We start from the raw sequence: 15,988 nt of genomic DNA on the forward strand, positions 1-15,988 counted from the left end.
TGAGTCATGGGATATTGCAGAACAAATCATTAGTCATTAGTGAAAAATCATGAAGATATTACATTTAAATATTAGGTGGCATAATTATTTATTTGTTTCAGGATATGGAGATGAGGTGCTAGAATAAAACAATATATGGCACCTCTGCATCATAAAGTGAGCCTCAGAGAAATAGAACCCTCCAGGTTTCTGTTTTATAACATATGTAAAAGCACTGTTTCTCTTTTATAGGCCATATTAACATGCCTCTTTCAAATGCCATTTCTAACTCTCTAATGCTACAGATAGGTCATACTATTGGCCTTGATGTTAGCCAAATGGTAGTGAACACAATTTCAAAAGTAACTTCACATTTCAAAACTGGTTCTTAGGTCCAAAATGTGCTTTTTTTTTACAGGTCCCTATAGTAGAGGACACTGTAATTAGTGAATGCCAAATAATATTTTATGAAGCAAAGTAACTGGAAACATTAATATTTGTGAACAACTTTATCATTTTTATTAGCACCATGCTTTCTCCTAGCCAGTTTAATACTCACATTGCCCTGAGGAGAATGAAGTTCCTTTTGGAAGGTGTTACTTCACTTTCATCATTATTAAAAATACTTGAGGTAACCAATTTAGAAAAAAAGAAAAGATTTATTTGGGCTCACAATTTTGGAGGTTTCATTCCAAGGTTGGCTTTGTTGCTGTTGGTCCTGTGACAAAGCAACATACCATAGCAGAAATGTGTGGCGGAGTGAAATTGTTCATTGCATGGCTGGAAAACAAAGGGAGTACCAAGAGCTGAGGTCGCAGTATCCCCTTCGGCAGCATGTGCACAGTGACTGGAAAATACCAAGGAGCCTCTACCTCTTAAAGTTTTCACTGCCTCACAATAACACCACACTGGGACCAAGCCTTTGATGCATCAACCTCTGAGAAAGATTATAGGTCCAAATACCAAAGAGGAAATACAGAAAAAAGAAAAGCAGAGGCACCTTTTAAATTTTAACTCTCCTCCCAATTAAATTTGTAAAATAGAGTTTATAATAACATTACTTAACTGAATAAACATAAAAAATAAAGGAATCAAGGATGTTTATGACACAAACTTGGAAACCTGAGAGAGGGAACAACAGTATTTGAATGTGTATGATATTGGAGGGTAGAGCTATAGGGGGATAGGTGGACCCACTCGGTAAGTGAGTCATCAGTTTAGACAGTCAAAACTGTCTAAAACTGTCTAAGACCACTTGGAACAAAAATAAAGTTGCTCTCTGAAAAAAAAAAAGGTCAATATCAACATAGAAACTACCAGATTTTGGCTCACCAAAGGAGATTTGCAGTGTACTTCCTACTAAGAAGTGATGAATCTCTATTAACACTTATAGCTCACCTTCGATAGTCACTAAAAATTGAGTTCTGGGGTTGGAAGGAGAATGTCGACAAGGAAAAACAGTGTAGAGAGGATTTGTTTTGTTTTGTTCTGCCTTTAGATCACAAAATTGGCAGTGGTCACAAGGGAAACCTTCCAGATTCATGGTCAAGTAGAAATGCAAAGTGATAAAACTTACATGAAATTTCTTAGGTTCCCCAAATGCTGACTAATAACAGAAAAGCAGTCACTTGGTGGGAATGAGGTGGCGAGGAACCTGTATTAATGCAATGAAGAATATGTCACTTTCAGATGAATCCACCTCACTCAGGAATGATTGCTACAGTGCTATGTGACTTGTTATAAAGTTTTGTTTTATTTTTCCATTATTTTCCTATAAAATTTCATTTTATTTTTTTCATAAAATAAATAAAAAAAGAATGATCCCTACAATATATAGAAGAATAAGTATACCAGAAATCAATAAGCCCATTTAAGTTGTCCCTAAACTTTTCCCAAAAAACATTGTATTTTCACTTATGATACAATTATTTGTGTTTGTAGTGTTAATATGTAAATCCAGAACTTATTGTGGAGCGATTAGAAGAAAAGGCTGATGGGCAAGACTTGCTAATTCAACTCTTTATTGCTGACAAGATACCACCTACTGGCAGGGCTGTAAAAAGAGGAGGGGGAAAAGAGGCAGTGCAGTACAAGGCCCCTCTTAGGTTGTACTTGCAGAAACAGATTTTTTTCCCAGTTATGGTGAGAGCTTTCAATGATAAGAAACAGCCCACAGCAACATGCTTGCCTTAAGTTCACCACCACTGGAACATGTCAGGATGTTACCTAGAAATAAGAATGTAAAGTTACAAATGCCAGATAATCAGGTTGCTTACAGTCCACTGTAGCCAAATGAGGGTAAATATCCAAATGTTTGCCCTTAATTGTTCATAAAAATGAATATTTAATTCACTTCTTCAATTTTGTCATTTTATATACACATCAGCTATTTTCTTCAAATATTAACCCTCACTATTGTATTACCCAATAGCTCAAAGCATATGTATGTATAATAAATTTGGTTGTGATGCCTGATTGTGTCAGTTAAAATAGCATGTACTTCTAATAAACAAAATTGAAAATGTAAGTTATTACTTGTAAAAAATGCACACAGCACAAATAAAGTTTTTCTACTAAAATGAAATAGATTTAGTTTGCCTGGTAGCTGTAAGGTCATGGGTACGAACACTGGAAAGATTTACATTGTTTCAAGGAATTCCAAAAGATAAAGGATTTTTTCTACATTATTTTTGCAAATATTTCGCAAATCAATATGTTGGAACTTGTTGAGTTATAATATGTTCAGGATTGGACAGCTTAAAATTAGTAATGTGGATACTTCGTGCTTCCAGTTAACATTACCATAATGAATCTTGGCTATTTAGGTGACAGTTACCTCATGAAACTTCCAAAGCACATATTTATTAAGTAGAAGTCCATATACCTCCTACACATATAACATCTTAATGCTGATGATCACTAAATAAAATACATTATTGTGCTCCTCATTTGTGTAACTGTGAAACTATCATTTCCTTTTTGAACTCTCACATTGAAATATTGACCTCAAACTCAACATATCTACCAACTACTCATGATTCATCTTCTCAGCTGTCTCTTTAAATTCTTCTCTATTCCAGTGGATCATAGTACTATTCACTGTTGCTTAATCAGGAATCTAATGTGCATTCATATTCTCTCTCTCTTGTTTACATCCCACATTGCCAGTAATCAAGTTTTTTTATATCCTTAGGATATCTCAAAATTATCTAGTTCTCTGCACTTCATGCCCAGTGTCTTGAATAAGTCATTCTTATTTTTCACCTGGACCAGGGAAATAATTTTACAATATATCACCCACATTTATTCATGGCCCTGCTCTAATTATTGTCCATACACATTAAAAGTAGTAATATTTTCCCTAAGATTATTCACCATTTTATATGTATATGAGCTTGTGACTTATTAGCTTCCCTTTTTGTTGCATATTAATCATTTAGCTTTCATCTTATTTTCAGCTATTCTGAAAACAGCTTTCTTGATCTCTTTTAGCAAGCCAAATCCATTCATCATCTCATAGAGTGATGAGTTGTGACACTGACATTTTATACCAACTGTATTATTAATTAGTATTTTTATTTCCCACTAGACCAACCTCCACAAAAACAGTCACGTTATTTTTTCACTTCAGTTCCAAGACTGAAGTAAGGACATCAATGGATGTTCTATAAACATCTGTTAAAAATAAGAAAATGATATCTCTTAAGGACCCACATGATTGGGCCATTATTCAAGCTCATTATATATCCATGTTTCCTTTCTCCAGGTTACTCTTGTCACAAGAGATTTCTATTACTTGCTACAAGAATTTTTTCCCATCTCAGGATCCAAAGTCTATTACGTCTACTTGGAATATTCTTCCCATTGTTCTTTGTATAGGTGACTTCTTAACCTTTCTCTGCGGGCTAGTAATTTTCTCACGGTCCAGCAGCTGACCTTCTTTGTATGTTGACTTTTCTCCTTTGTTTCTATTCATTTTAATATCTTTGGATTCTTCATAACAATTATGACTCATAACTAATGTATCATTTCCTCTGCTCTCCAATGTAAGCTTCCTATGAAGAGTGAAAGTACTTTATTTTACCAGTATACATTAAGAATATAACACTGTTCCAGACACATAACAATTAAATAGCTGTCCTAATAAACCAGAAATCATAAAGAGATAACAATCCCTGTGGTCAGGTTCAAATATTTCCTTAGTGAAAAAATTGATATCTAATTTAAGTAATATTTGAATGAATTAATCTAGGCAAAAGATCATGGTTGGAACAATTTAAGGCTAAATAAATTTAAAATAACTGCTCTCTAAAGCCATGTAAACAAACAATAAACTGTAGAGCAACCAACATTAAGTAAGATCATTTCATATGCATTTTTTAATATCAGTTGAGTGGCCAAGAAAGCATACCTTTAGATAGCTGAATATGGTGTGTTACTGGACAGGGTTTTAAGCTTATTCTATACTTTGGGAAATGATGTTTTCTCTAGAATTGTATGTCTAGAATCTTTGCTTGCAGCAAGATTTAGGTAATATCTCCTTTTTCTAAAATCCTTTGGGAATCAGTAGACTATCCCTTTTAATGTCATAAATTGTGGATTCAGGATTCAGGCAGAATTGGGAATTATAATTCCATTACTACCTTAATGAAATACTTGTACAAGTTTGTATAAATTGTTTAACATATATCAGTTTCAAATGAAAAATATTTACCTCTTTTGTAAAATTAGGTAATACTATTTATACAATTTTAATCTAATATACAACTATATATTAATTTTACCTGCATATAGACAAGTTTTGCCTTTCCCTCTTTTATAATAAGATCCAGGCAGAGAAGGAGTAGACAGTGAGTTGGTGGGCAGGCACTGGGGGGCCAGTCAAGAGGTAGTACCGATGTTTCTGAGGTACTACATATTGAACAGAAAGTAAAAAAAAAAAAAACTGTCGGAATATATATCAGAGCTGGTGCCTTTGTGTCAGGCAACGTTAAGTGCTTTTTTAACATAAACTCTGTAGTTTCATTTTTCTTCACAATTAGTACAAACATGGAGCTCTTTGTTTAACAACCTGGGGCATAGCGAAGAGGCTTCTAATTAAGGTGTCTCCAGAAACACTTGAGGTTTTGCTGTGGTTGGGTTTCTGTAAGTTTAGTTCAAAACTGGAAATCTCAGGGACAATACACTATGAGACAGTACTGATGCCAATGATTCTCTTCTGCCTTTCTCTTGTATTGCATTGTTTGTCTCTGTTTTAGGTAAACAGTGAATAATTATTTAATTATTTAGATGGTTGCCAAATTATTTGCCTTTGCAGTATATGTCATTAGTTGGTTCAGTTATAAATGAACGTGAATAATTCACCCAATAATGCTAGCTATTATTGCAAGAAGATTTTAAAAAATTACTACAATGTATATTATTTGGGTAAATTATATCATTTTTACCTGCTAAAAAGTTACTTCAAAATTTATCAAAAGACAATTTATTCAACTTCTGACTTTTACGGTAATAAAAAGCTTGTCATTCCTAGACACCAGTAGCCGATTAGGGAATAGAGTTCCCTAAGCTTAGTTCACAAATGATTTCTATTCATTAAAGAATAACAAAAGACAAACATACTTTCACATTAGTGTTTTTGTTTTGTTATATTTTCTTTTGTTTTTTGTTTTACAGTACTTGGTTTTCAACCAAGGGCCTGCCGTGTTACATATCCCCACCACTCATCTTAGGTATTCCAAATTGATTTGAAGAATAACACAATTTTCAAATTAGAGACTCTTATGATGCTCTGTAAAGTATCAGCTTACCAATCAAATCTCCAATTAACAGTGTAACAAAAAGAAAATTTAAATTTTAGATGTAGCGTACATTAAGAATAGAGATTTATGAATTAGGAAAATATATATATATATAATCATTTTTCCTAAAATAATTTACTGAAATATTTTCCTGTAAGAAATTCTTAAAATACATTATTTTTGGAATAGTCTATAAATTTATTCCAGGGTATATTTTCCTTATTAAAGTAAAAAATCAGCCAGGGATTTAACTCAGTGTTTCCGCTGCCTGGCTTGCAAGTGCAAGGACCCAAGTTCGATCCCCAGTACCAAAAAAAAAAAAAAAAAAAAGTAAAATAATCTTTAAAAACAAAAATTAAATTAAATTAAATTAAAAATCATTAAAATGCAAAATTTCTTTGTTTTCGGGGTATGAAGTATTTATGACGTCATGCTGATTTAATTTAAATACTACTTGCAAAATATTTTAATGCAATAATGTGAAAGAATTAAGTTATAAAATTTTATATAATGCTACATTATAAAAATATAGTTTTCTGAATTAAAATAATACCCCATAAACAAATGAGGAAGTAAGAATTATTTTATAGTTTTACTTGTGTTTTGTTGCTATAATGCAAAGTTTAGACGTAAGTAATAGCAAAGTGATAATAATGTTATGAACTTTTGTGAGCATTCTTTGTGACAATAAATATGTTAAGCTTTTATCATATACTGTGTGTAAGTAAATCTGCCTTAAAAAGAAATGGTAGAAATTATCATTATTTCTCTTTGATAAATAAGAAAAGTGATTCTTACATAGTCTAAGTAGCCATCAAAATACAGCTAGTAATTGGTCAAGATAATTGTGATCCATTGCTTCCTTTGACCCAGAGCCTATTTCTAAATCAATATGTTAGGAAATCAATATTTTAGGAATACATTATTAATGTCCATTCATTTAAGGTATTACAGCAAAATGGAATTCTTATAGAAAATATTCTTGTCTACAGATACATAGTAAGCACATTTTTATTTAGCAGTATATTTTATCCAAGAAATTCAGTATGCTAGATGCATAAATATACAGATATTTTACTTTTTTAAAAATTTGTATGTTTAGAACTTCTTATTTAGTTATTCTTTCATTTACTTCATAATGTATATATAGCACTTCTGAAATTGCAACTACTCTGCTAGGTATTCTCATTCTCAGAGTTCATAGTATAAATAGTAAGAAAATAATCTAAACTGGAAATTACCCCTTTTAAAACATTTGCTTGACTAAATTTATGAAAATTTGTTTTTTAATAACCACACTAAAATATTAGTAAACTGTTTTTGGTGGCTGTTAAAACTTGTCTTACCACATAAGTTTTGGAGAGAAATTACTCACAAAAGTTTTACTATGAACACTATTAGACCATTTGTTTATTTTTTCTACTTTGTATTTGTTTTAATTTATAAGTAACAATATCAGCAAACTAGACCAAGCTTACAAGATATGCATTTTAAATGAGACTTTATTTAGATCAAGTCAATATTCATTCTTGACATATGCAGACAGAAAAAAATTGTCTTCCTATTTTCATCATAAGCCCTGCTTTATAAATGAGGAGTGTACGCTTTACAATGCATACAATTTTGACCTCAAAATTACAAACCGTTAACTTCAAGAACTGTGTTGAATAACCTCTTTTAAAATACTCAGAATTCCTGGGCATCATCCAGAAAAGCAATTAAAAAATGGCATATATGGGTGTAGGGGAATAAAGGGGCCCATAAAGTAAAGCTATTCTAAAGCCTTTGCCTTAGGAAGGGGGGCATTAGCTGCATTAAATAACTTTACATATCCTCAGTACCATCACCTCAGAAAGTCTTTCTCTTAAATACATGAAAAAGGAAATGCTCCATTTTCATTAGAGTTCGTTTGTATTGATTTAACACTGCATTACCTTTGAGGGTTTTGATACACTATATTGAGTTCATAGAATTATAGAAATTACAATCCTAAAAGGCCAATTGGCTCATCTTGCTCAACTCATTAGTGAAAGATTATTTGGTACAACGTACTCTTTAGTGTTTAGTCAAATTTTAAATTAGTTAAGGAATAGTGCTTTGGGGAAATGATCTTAATGATAAGAAAGCTTAGGACACATATTTTTCATTATCAATAAAAATGTGTATTAGCCATTAGGATTTTAAATATACAAGTCAGTTTTTCTCCTATTTGAGCAGCTTCTTGTAAGAAACAAGGCAATGCTACAGTAGAAATATTATCCAAAAGATTAGGTTATGTGCACTTAAAAACTGTATTCATTTACAACCCTAAAATATTTTCTAAATGTAGGATAAATATCAAGAAACTTATCGTTCACCAAATTATATTGTCTTTTAATCATGTCATAACTTTTCAAAAGTTTGACTCCTTCAAAATCTTTCATGGTTACTTTTTTAGCTCCATTTCTATTTTTGTATATGTTTTTAAAAAGCACTATAAAATCTGCAAAGTATTTCAAAGCAATCTACACAGGTTAATTTTCTACAAATCAAGACCATTTTCTTCATGAAGGATGTTGAATAAATTTTGCAATCTCTCATGAAGCCCTAAGTCAGTCTATGTTGATGAATCTTCTGTTACAAACTATTGTGTCTTTTTCCTAGATTAAGCAGAGAATCTGAAATGGGAAAAATGAGAATTGCTCTCAAATCCAGCTGCAATCAATCATCTTGAAATATACACTGGTTCCTGTGAGTGACACAACATAATAATTAAAGTCTTCTTCTGTCAGAAATTAAATCGATTCAGAAACATTTTTGATAGAAATAGCCTTTTTAACTTTTAACTTTAAATTGTTCCTAATGAATTCCCATAAGTATAATTTAACTCATTTAATTCTTTATTCTGTCTTGGACAAATGAAGTGAATTAAGGAATAGATAATTATTATTTTTTCCATTTTTATTTCATTCTGCTCACACATTTTATTATATTTATATCACACACTAAGAGTTTGACAAAGTTATTTGTTTGGAAGCTCTCCTCTTAATGTCTTCCTTCTACTCATAAGTATCAATTAAATATAAAGTATCTCGATGTGGTAAAATATATGAATGTATTAATCTCAATGTGAAATATTATTGAATTAAATTTTACTATATCCCATAATTTTTACAAACATATTTTATACCAACATTTTTATGGTCAGTCCGACCTAAAATTCAGTACATCTCTGTTATTAACCTATTTGCTTCTTGCATTTAGTTACTTCATTTTTTATCCACACATTTTCAGTTGATTCTAGTTTAAAAGCATTCAATTGAATAATTTTTTTCCTATTTACATTACCTGATATTTCTTTTGCAAAATATATTTTTCCAAGTTACCCTGATGAATTATAGGAAAAGTAACATCTTTCTTTGGTTAAAAACATGTTTTCTGTTATATCTTAGATTCCCCTTTAATCATTAAATGACTAATTCAACAGTAACCCTACTGCAGTATCTGATCACTGACTCCTTTTGAACTTCCAAGCTTAGTTGTACTGAGAAAGTTATTGTTTTGGTAAATTTCGTATAAAATAGAATTTTTTGTAGCAGGACAACTGGATATATACAGGGGTGGATGATGAGTTTTAACATGAAGTTAACCATTGAGAATCAAAAACAAAGAGCCAGAGGAAAATGTGTTGCAAACAATATTGAAAACTTTGAGAATTTATAATTCTAAAGTAAGCAGATATTGAGTAATGAAATGATAATAGCAAGAAAATTACTGAAGTTTATGATATTAGAACTTATTTTTGTTAATTGAAGACTTGGTAGTAGAAAGTAATTTAAAAAATAGTAGAAAACATGAAGAAATTCCAAAGGATTATAGCGTGAATAGAGCAGGGCCCATGGGAAAAAGATATCATTTTCCTCAGAAATCAACATTTACAACTTTAGGTAATAGGATACTATAATCTATATTAATGATCTAATAAATTCTATATGTTAGGACTATTTTGCTGAGGAACTAAAATTCTACTTCTCAGACCTTTACATTTTAATAAGGTAGATTATACATAATATCTATAATAAAATGTACAAGATACAATGAATTTTCAATGGAGTAAGCATACTTCATTCTTAAGAATGCTTCAAGTTTTCTAGAAATATAAAATTAAATTAGAACTGTTGGATTAGCAAGAATGCATCAACTCTGATATCTCCTCTAGTTAATCATCTCTTAATCTTTTAGGCTTACTTTCACATATGTCCCCCTATCTTAACACCAGATAAAGTAACATGAGTGGTCTCTCCACTGATGGTAGATTGTAGAAGATTTAAGGCATAAATTTCCCATTTGTTCCTTGGCAATTCAAACAGCAATACTATTCCTGTAACAACTTCCAGGACCTAGATAAGGACTGCAGAGTAATTGGTGTTCACTTTCACCTCCTCATAAATTTCTGAAAGTGATATCCTCCCACGTAGCCATAAAAGTCCTGCAGCAGCCTCCCACCCTATCCTAAGCACTCTGAGACACTTTATCTTCAGACCTGTTTGTCTCAAGCCACAGCTTAGTAGTTTCCTAGGTCTGCCAGAACAGATAACACAAAAGCTGTGTCTGGAAACAGCAGGGATTAATTCTCTTAATATTTTCTGGAAACCAGAATTTTGAGATGAAGGTATTGACATGACCATACTCTTTTGAAGGTCTCTGGAGGAGAATCCTGGTCTCTACTAGCTTCTAGTAGCATCTAGAATTCCCTCATTTTTGACAGTGTAACTCCAGGTTTTGTTTGCATCTTTCTATTATCTCTTTTTGTTTTCCCTTATAAACACACTAGACATTGAATTAAACCTGACTTTAGAGGCAGGATGATCTCATCCTGACATCTTTTACTTAATTATTCCTCCAAAGACTCTCTTTCTGAGCAAGCTTGCACATACAGTTACCAGAGATTTTGATTTGGACATGTACTTTTGGACTACATAATATAGTGCACTACACCCATGGAGGGTTCATTTTAAGCTAGTAGCTTTACTAACAGCTATCATTCTTCAGCTTCTTCACTTTTTAAATGCTATAATTCCCCACCTTCTGGTGAGATTATCCACAACAAATATCTTATACTGTTTTCAACCATCCATCACCAATGCATCATACCCATTATATCTTAAAATGTCTATTAAATGCTATTAGCCTTATGATGGTCTGATTTATAATTTTCCAATTATTTAATATACATAATGAAAAAAGAATATAATTACATCTATGCTTACATAAAAATTATTTTTGTGAGAGCGAAAACAAAGAACAGAGCTTTTTTATTACTTAAGTAGTTTTAATGAACATTTATTGAAATAAATTTGTTACATTGGGAAATTTTGCCTCCTTTTACTAACATTACGCCCTAAAAGTTTTTTTTTTTTTTTTTTCTGTTTGGGACAGTTCTCATATTATTAGTCTCTGTCATAGATAAGAGATGCCAGATACTTTCTTATCATCCCATGACTCTATGCTTCACTGTGAGATGCACCTGACTCATTTTATAAGCCACTTATGCCCAGAGGGTGGCATCCAGGTATGGAGATATTGGCATTTAGTTTTCAGACCCAACAGAGTCAGTGGTTGCAACAGTGGAATTCCATACCCAGTACAGTAATAAAGATATAAGCATGGTGAACTGCATTTTCTAGACAGAAGTAGACTGTGCACAATATTGAAGTGCTTCAGAGTGTTAACTTCTAGAGACACACTCTTCAAGCCCGGTTGTACACCTTTTCAGAGATTACATAGGTTATCCATAATTATCACATTATTTTCCCATGTTGTGAAGCAAAAAAAAATGACTGATCCGTCATCTATCCAGGGTTCAATTAACAGTGTAACCAATTCTCCCTCCCTCTGGGTTACTGTCCTGAAGACAACACAGTATGAAGTCCAGGACACAGAAGTGGGGAACCAACAGAGTATGGTTCATTTGTACTGTACAGAGTACAGTACAAAGAAACAAATACCAGCTCTTGCTAGCCAAGAGGGGTTTTAAGGGAGGACATCAAGGAGGCACCCAAGTTCAGAGGCTTATCTACAGCTGTTTTTGGTGGCTGAATGAAAATGAGACAATGAGACAATGTGGTTGCTGTTTTTCACTGGGCCTTTGACCTTAGGGAACAGACTTCCCTTGCACACTGGCTTCCCTCAGCATTCTGCACTTCAGTGAGCCTCTTTGCCTTGTGTTTCAATTTCCCCAAGCCAGGGTTTGTCTCTATTTACTCAAGGTCCTATTGTTTGTCTATCTCCTGGTCCCAGTAGGCAACAACACATAATCTTATAAATTACTAAGAATTTAAAAACTGAGTGGAGACTCAGGGGATGAAGAGGAATCAAAATACAGTTGCTTCTGTAATACAAGGAAATGAGCAAAAACATCTCTGAATTTTTAAAATACAACTTCATTTATTTAAAATGTAATTATATAAGGTATTCAATTTTTCCTCTTTCCTAAAATCTAAAATTTGTCTAGAAATAGATGGGATATCTTCATTTTTATACATTGTCATTCTAAATGGAAAATAAGCAAAACAAAATGTACTCTAGTTAGTGAAAATGACGTTAATAGTCGTCATATTAATATATGGGTACATATATATGAAATTATGAATAAGGTCTAAAAAAAGTCAACATTTTTACTAATTTTATTATTATAAACCATAAATTTTCCAAGTGTAAATTCCCACATACAATACTCTATTCTCTAAAGTCCTTTCTCACATTATACAAGGCCAACATAATTTTAACTGTTCATAAAAGAAAAAGGAAAAATTGAATGCATTCTGAAAAAAAGAAAAACTGAATATATTATTTATACGGACATAGAAAGACATAAATGAATATGTAAATACAGGTATATAGTGAATATTTCCATATTGAGGTATGAATACCTCTATCTAAATACACATATATATAGGGATGTATAGATACAAATAAATACAGAGAATAACTTTTACTTTCCTCTCAACTTTATTTTTAAATAGACTTTTTAAGACTCTTCTATCATACAACAAAAATTAAACAGATTACGGTGAAACTGGGCTAAGAATATAAATAAAATGCTTAACAACTTTTTTTCAGCATATTGAAGAACCTTTTCTGAGTTCTAAAGTTCCAGCTCACATAAGACATTCTATAGCATAATTACCTGAAAAGTAAATTTATTAAGGACCTCAGATAAATAAAATGAAACGTAACAAGTGATTGTAAAGGGTTATTGAGTAGCATACTTTGATGTGGCAAGTAAATTTTAAATAGTTGGAAAGACGGATGTTTAAGAATAAACTTACAAATTTTAAAAATCCTTAACTTTTATTTTGTTATTTTTGAAAAATATCATCCAAGGCTAGAGAAAACTCAATTGCACATGAACTATAAGCATTCAAATTTTAAAAATAGAAAAAAGGCAATTCTTTTAATTTTAATAAATACCAGGAATAAAATTGTGTTTAATTTAAAAACTTGAAGAAAGTAATTCATGCAATAAACTCAGCAAAGAAAAAGTTACTTTGAGCTATCCCTAAACCTATACTCTCTGAACGCATTAACAAATCTACTCTGTAACTAGCTGAATCAATGGCTCATTAAGAACCTTTTAGGAAGAAATCAATGTATTTCTGCCTTCCTCTACCCTGAAAATACATGAGCACTTCAATAAGCATTTCAAGTATTTCTCCACCACAATCACTTATTTACACATTACCTGGGCTATTGTCACTTGTTATTTCAATGTTTTCCTCTCTTCCAATTTCCACTGTTAGATAAAAAAGAAAGATTTCAGAGTTCCACATTTGATTTTAGTTTTCTTGCATTTTTTGTTTTATTTTGTACACACTGATTATTATAGAGAATTAAACTGAAAAAATAATTATTTGTAGACACAATTAATATCACACTATAGTTTTCTTGACCAACTGTTTTCAAGCACATATTCTCCCTTTTGATAGATTTTGGAAAGAAAATAATACAGGTATAATAAAGATAATTTAAGGTTTTCAAGTTTAAAAGAACCCATAATTTAAAGTATTTAAGTTTTCTAATTTTAAATTTTATCTTATATAAAATAATTTTGAGTGATAGTTTTCAATAATTTCAAAAATATATTTTTAAAACCCAAATTTTGTTACTAGGATCAGTAGCATTGATTTAAGAATATTTTATGAACTATAAAATTTTTAAAGAAATGAGCATTAATAATGTTTTATTTTTTATTATAGTGCAATTGAGTTAAAAGAAGGAGACATATTAAAACCTCAGAAACAAATAAAGTAGGCAGTTTTATCAAGAACATATATAACATTAAGTCATAACAGAAAAAAGTGATCATCAGTAACTACAATTCAAGAAACATATTGTAAATTGACTCGAGTAGACATTAGCAACTCAATAATTACACAACTTCTAAAAAATTAAACTATAAGCAGACTAATAAAATAAGTAAAGGCAGAGAGGCATTAGAGAATATGTGTGAAACTACAGATCCTTTACTATTTCTGACAAGACAAATATGGTACAGAATCTCGTTTGTTATTTATTGAGATAAAATTCAAATAACAAAAAATTCATTCCTTTAACCATTTTAAGGTATGTAATTCATTGGGTTGTATTATATCCAACATAATATACAGTCATTTTCACTACATAACTCCTGACATTCTTTAGACCCAAGAAGACACCTGTACATATTAGTAGTTAATCCCAATCAGTCCTGCCAATCTTTCCTGAGTGTTGGAGAGAACTTCTGTTTCTAACTTCATGGTGTTAGACATTCTAGACATTTCACAAAAATGGAATTATATGATACATGGCATTTTGTTTCTAACTTTAGTCACTTAGCATGATGTTACAATGTATATTAAGGTTCATTTTTCTTCTTTTTTAATATAGGGAAGCAGAAATGGTAAGCATTGTACATATATTACCTTTGTGTCTCCTTTCTTTAGTTGATGGAAAATGAGTGTTTTCCACATTTTGACTATTACATTTAATACTACTGTGTACATCCATGTACAAATTTTGGTATGAACATGTTTTCATGTATCTTGATATGTAGAAACACAATGATGAGTCTATATGATACCTTTATGTTTAACATTTTGAGACCCTGTCAAGCTGTTTTTCATAAAGACTATACCCTTTTACATTCTACTGTAATGTATGAAGTTTCAAATTTTTCTATACATGTTAACATTTAATGTGTGTGTTTCTAATTCTGACTCATTTTCTCACATTACTCTACTGCTTTGTTCCTTAAACACTAATTGTTACTCATCAGATAATCTTTTCCTTCCCTCTCTCTGCGTGGTGGGAGATGTGGTATTTTTCTGTTATGAAACAGCTCTCCTTCCAAAATAAGTATCTGCATAGAGAAGGTAGTGAATGGCAAGCTTCCTAGTCCTTCCCCAAACACAAACCAGATTCTGCTCTTTAGCACAGATGACCTGTCCCGGGAGCTTCAGACCATGATACACCTATCAAATCATCTAGCTTTGTTTGATTATACTATGGATCAATGCATGCCTCACAAATTGTGGAAAACCACAGAGTGATCAGATAGCAAGCACTCAAAGCTCAGAGATGGTGTAATATTGTAGGAGACCAGAACACCCACACAAACTATGCCATTTGGGCATAACGTTTATTTTGAGCTAAGACTCAGGCCTATAGACAACAAGTTTTTGGCTTTATGACATATTCCACTATTGCAAAACAGCAGGATATAAAATTCCATTCATTTGTAAAGATGATTCCCTATCCAACACCAGCAAAAAAAAGACAATTTTTATGTTCCTAATTGCTGGAGGAATCTCTAGACTTATATCATCCTCAAAACAGCACCAAAAGGAAACTACATAAGAAGCATTCTTAAAATACCCCTTATCGTCCATTAGCTTCCCTAATATATTTACTTTTCCACATTTTGCAGTCCCTAAAAACCTATCCCTCTTTTCCTCTATCTTGTTACTTCTCTGCAAATTCATTTGTAAAGATGCTATAAAACACCAAGTTCTACATACCCTTTGAGTTACTTTTTACTGAGTTTCTCCAGTGTGTGTTATACACTTAAATAAGCTGTTTATTTTCTTTTGATGATTTTTCTTTTGTTTTTTTAGTGGAATTTACCTTGTAATTGTTCATAGTATCTCGTATTACTTTATTATCTGCAGGATCTATACTGATAACATTCT

Source organism: Heterocephalus glaber, unplaced genomic scaffold, assembly GCF_053883595.1.
Source record: "Heterocephalus glaber isolate CG9 unplaced genomic scaffold, H.glaber_assembly_v1.0 deba00001461, whole genome shotgun sequence".
Taxonomy (NCBI): domain Eukaryota; kingdom Metazoa; phylum Chordata; class Mammalia; order Rodentia; family Bathyergidae; genus Heterocephalus; species Heterocephalus glaber.